Consider the following 5,314-nt stretch of genomic DNA (forward strand, 5'->3'; position numbering starts at 1 on the left):
CTCTCCCTTCTTTTCACATCTTTCCCCTTTCCTCTTCCCTCTTTCCCCTTCTATTCTCTTCTCTTTTACCTCCCTTCTCCCCGTCCATCCTGCGATCCTATTCTAAAACTTTTGTAATTAGAGAGTAAGTCCTTCTATTAATATTAAGGCCTGACCACCTATGAAGTCTGTGGGGCATATTGTGTAGCATCGTATGGAAGACTTAGTTAGCGTGGGATACCCTTAGTTAGTTAGATAGATAGACAGATAGATAGATAGGTAGGTAGGTAGGTAGACAGGTAGATGGTAATTCATTTGTGTTACCTTTCTTTGATTCATGTAGTCGACTGTTGCTCTTTGGAGGTGCTAAGTGTGAATCAGCCAGTCTGCTCAAACTAGCCTGTCTTTTCTTGTGCTCCTGTGTATCTATGTCATTCTACGCTCTTCTTCCTCTGCCCCTTTTCCTTCTCCTCATTGCTCTGTAGGCTACTTCTTGTGTCCTATTCTCGTAGGATACCTTAGGGCCTTGGCTGGGGGTGTAAGGATCAACTGCCCTATTTCGGTTTTTGTACATTTTCTCCTCCTCCTCTCCTCACCCTTTGTTCTCTCCCTCCTCTCTCCTCCCCCCCCTTCATCCCCCTCCCCCTCTCATCACCTGCCCACCCACATATCGACCTTAATCTAATCAGGCGTCTACATCTGAAGGTTCGTCTTTTGCGTGTCAACACACACACACACACACACACACACACACACACACACACACACACACACACACACACACACACACACACACACACACACACACACACACACACACACACACACACACACACACACACACACACACACACACACACACACACACACACACACACACACACACACACACACACACACACACACACACACACACACACACACACTATTACACGTGATTAACTTAAACCATCGTACTGTGGTCGTCATCTTTTCAGCTTTCCTGTTCCCCCTTTCATCGGTCTCTCTCTTTTCCCCTTGTCCTCACCCCTCCTTCCCCTCCCCCTTTTTCCTTCCCCCATCTCTGCATTTGTCTCTTATTTTCCTCCCCTTTCCGCCTTCCCCTCCCCCTTTTTTTCCCCCTTACCCTGTCTCTGTCTTATTCCGTCGACCTCTCCCTTTATCGTCACCCCATGCTGTCTGTGTCCTTTTCCCCTTTCATCCCAGCTCTCCTCTCCTGTCTGTCTCTTCCTTACTCCCCTCCCATCTCCCTCTTACCATTTACGGTCCTTTCTCTTCCCCTCTTTCCCCTCGCTGCCTGTCCCCTTCCCCCATCCGCTTCCCCACAATAGTCTCCTCGTGTTCCCTCTCAAATCCCACCTCCCTTCCCTTAATTCTCTTCACCTTGTCCCTTTCCCTTCCCACAGGCCCTCCTCTTTTCCCCTACCTGTTAATCCTTTGTCCGATAATCTTCTCCCGTCACCTCCCTGCCCTCCACATCCCTCTCACCCATCACTGCTCCCCCTCCCCCTCATCCCTTCATCGCTCCCCCCCTCCCCCCTCCCCCCTCCCACCCCTCACCCCTCCCCCTCATCCCTTCACCGCTCCCCCTTCTCACCCCTCCCCCTCAAACCTTCGCCTCACCTTCTCACCTCATATCCTTACCTGTATCCAAGCCATAGCAGTCTCATTTCTCAGTTTAATAATGCCACGTACAATTTTGATGTCACCTGAGTACCAAGCAAAGGTGAGAAGGCTGCTTACTATAATTTTCTTCTCCTTGCCATCCTCTCTCCCAGCCTCATTAGCCCTTTTATCACTATCACCATTACAATAACTATCGCCGTTACATTAACCTTTCGGCCAGACGACGTATTTGTTTTAGTTCTGCTACGCCTAAAAAATTTCATTCAACTTAGAACATTACTATTGGAAGAATTTAATGAAGTATGCTAACCTCCGCCTGTTTTAAAAGCCTCTTCTAAGCTGAGTAAAATCATCAGCTAGTTGCAAAAAGAAACTCAAATATACGTCAGTGAACTGAAATCCTCAACTATCATATCACCACAGTGCATCACCACAGTGCATCACCACAGTGCATCACCACACAATGCCCTGCCTCACATCCGCCTATCGCAATTCAGTCTTACCTCGATCCACATTTTTTTTTCATCCTTTCTTCTAATAAGTTTTTTTTTTTTTCTTTCTTTACTGCATGGTGTTCATCCTACCCTGTTTTCTACCTGATTCACATATAGGGTTTGGTGGGAGAGGGAAAGGGACAGATTTTTATATATTTATTGATTGATTTATTTATTTTTAGATGTACTTGTCCGTCATACCTTCAGTTTCGGAAGTTTTTGTCGTCCGTCACAATGTCTTTCGCGCTTCCAGTGAAAGTTTTATCGTAACTCGTGACCTTGACCTTTATTTGAGCTACTTTGAAAGAGAATATGGTATCTTTTGCACACACACACACACACACACACACACACACACACACACACACACACACACACACACACACACACACACACACACACACACACACACACACACACACACACACACACACACAGCGAATGTATTAATTTCAAATGTGATCTGATTCATGAGACAGTTTGCTAAAATACATACATAGCTACATAATCTCTCTAGTAACAGCCTCTATCACAACAGCTACGAATTCAACGTCCACCTCTCACCCTCACCCTCACCCACCTCTCACCCTCACCACCACTCGCCCTCACTCCCTCCCTCACACCCACCACTAAACCAATCCCTGCCTTCCATCCCCTCCACCCAGAACCATCCAGCTCTCACTACCTCACCCTTCTCCCAAAACCCCATCCCTCACTGTCCCCCTCCCGATCCCCATTCCCTCCTCCCATCCCTCATTGCCTCCCCACGACCCCCCATTCTTCTCCCCCTCCCCCCAGCCCTGCAGCCGGCGTTAATAATACATGCTCGCGATTCGGAGGGCGCCACAGCAAGGCTCCACTTCACACCCAGCCAGCCATTCCCGTCGATCCGCTCGTTCGTCTCGTCTTTATGTCTCTATTGGCCAGGGTCGCACGAAACCACACACCTGCCATGTTCTGACAGCTGCACACCTGCCTTGTACTGACATCTGCACACCTGTTTTGTACTGACACCTGCACACACCTGATACCTACACACACCTGACACCTGCACACTCCTTCCTTGTAATGACACATCTGCCTCGTACTAACACACCTGCACACACCTAACACGTGCACATTCCTTCCTTATAGTGACACATCTGCCCTGTACTGACACACCTGACACCTGCACACACCTAACACGTGCACACTCCTTCCTTATAGTGACACATCTGCCCTGTACTGACACACCTACACACACCTGACACCTGCACACACCTGCTTTGTATTGGCTCACATGTTTTTAGGGTAATGTTTTCATGGCATGCTTGGGCTGTGTTTTGGGTTATGTGTGGTTATGTGTTTTGATTACGGATTTTGTCGGAAGCGTTGTGTTGTGATGCTGGTTTTGTTCCTTGTGTTGTTTGTGTGGAGTTATGTTTACGTTTTGTGATTTGCGTCATATTTTCATGGATGTTTTTCATGGTATGTGTTTGCATGGTCCTTTTCTGCAGTTTGCGTCGTGTTATAAAAGTAGTTTTTGTTGTGTCAGGGATATTTGTACTGCTGTCATGATACCTGTCTGTGGTTTGTGTTATGCTATCATGGTAGTTTTTCCTTGGTGTGTTTTGTGTTATGGTATTTTTGGGTGTGTTGTGTTGTCATGGTAGTTATTTTCGTGATTATTTTGTGATGTGTGTGTCATGGTTTTGTGTCGCTGTTATGGTACTTTTCCGTGGTGTGTGTTGTGTTATGGTAGGACTAGTGTTGTGTTCTCATGGTAGTTATTTTCTTGTCGATTTTGTGCTGAATGTGTCATGGTGTTGTATTACTGTCAAGGTGGTTTGGCCTTGATTGAATTGCCATGGGAGCTATTCTTGATTGTTTTGTGCTGCTGATGTCATTTTGTTTGTGGCTGTGTTGTCATGGTGGTTTTTACTGGTGTGTGTGTGTGTGTGTGTGTGTGTGTGTGTGTGTGTGTGTGTGTGTGTGTGTGTGTGTGTGTGTGTGTGGTGTAGTCCGTCCAGCCATTGCCTTCGATCCGCTCGTTCGTCTCGTCTTTATGTCTCTATCAGCCGGAGTCACACCACACCTGCACACACCTGCCTTATACTGATACACCTGCCTTATACTGATACACCTGCGCACACCTGCCTTATACTGATACACCTGCGCACACCTGCCTTATACTGATACACCTGCACACACCTGCCTTATACTGATACACCTGCACACACCTGCCTTATACTGATACACCTGCGCACACCTGTCTTGTATTAACACCTGTTTTAGGGTGATGTTTTTATGGCCCTGAGTTGTGTTTTGTTGGGTTGTGTTTGTGTTTGGGTGATGTTGAGTTTGTGTTCTGTATATGTGAAGGAGGTAAGGAGTAGTGCAGTAAAGTATGAGAGAGAGAGAGAGAGAGAGAGAGAGAATCAATGGAGGTAAAGTGTAGATATATAAGTGGGAGAGGTGGTGAAAGGAGAAGGAAAAGGAAGGGAGGAAGAGAAGCAGTGAATTAAAGAGAGGAAAAAGAAAAGAGGGAGGGAGGAAGGGAGGTGAAGAAAAAAATGAGGAGTAGAAAGAGAAAAGGAAGAGAGATAGGGAAAGAAACAATGGGGGTAATATAGAAAAATGGGGGTGAAAGAGGAAGGGGAAAAACGAAGGGAGGGGGGAGGAGGGGCAGCGGTGGAAGAAAAGAGAAGGAAAGAGGCGGAAGAGATGAAGAAAGAAAGGAAGAGAAAGAGGGAGGGAAAAAGGAAGGAAGGAAGGAAGGAGGGATATCATTGGAGGGAAAGCACAGGAGACAAAACGCGGTGGGGGTAGGAAAGGAAGTGAAGAGAAAGAGGAAGAGAAGTACTGAAGGAGACGTATTAAAAATTGAGAGGTAAAGAAAAGAAAGAAAAAATTGAGACGTAGAGAAAGGAGAGAAAGGGAAGTGAGTGATGGAGCACTGTTTGCGTTATTGCTTGTGACTGGAGGGTTGTTGTGACGGTGGTGGTGTTTTCATGGCAGTGTTGCGTGTGCTGTGGTGTTTGCGTGTGCTGTGGTGTTTGCGTGTGCTGTGGTGCTTGCGTGTGCTGTGGTGTTTGCGTGTGCTGTGGCAAGAGTGAGTGAGTGATGAACTGAGATAGCAGGCAAAACACCAAATGTGAGAGTGAATGAGAGACAGATAGAAAGTAAGAGTGAATGAGTGCATGTTAGATTAGATTGAGTGGGTATGAGAGTGAGTG

The sequence above is a fragment of the Coenobita brevimanus genome, chromosome 91 (assembly GCF_032717465.1).
Source record: "Coenobita brevimanus isolate Jiangsu-jjx chromosome 91, ASM3271746v2, whole genome shotgun sequence".
Taxonomy (NCBI): domain Eukaryota; kingdom Metazoa; phylum Arthropoda; class Malacostraca; order Decapoda; family Coenobitidae; genus Coenobita; species Coenobita brevimanus.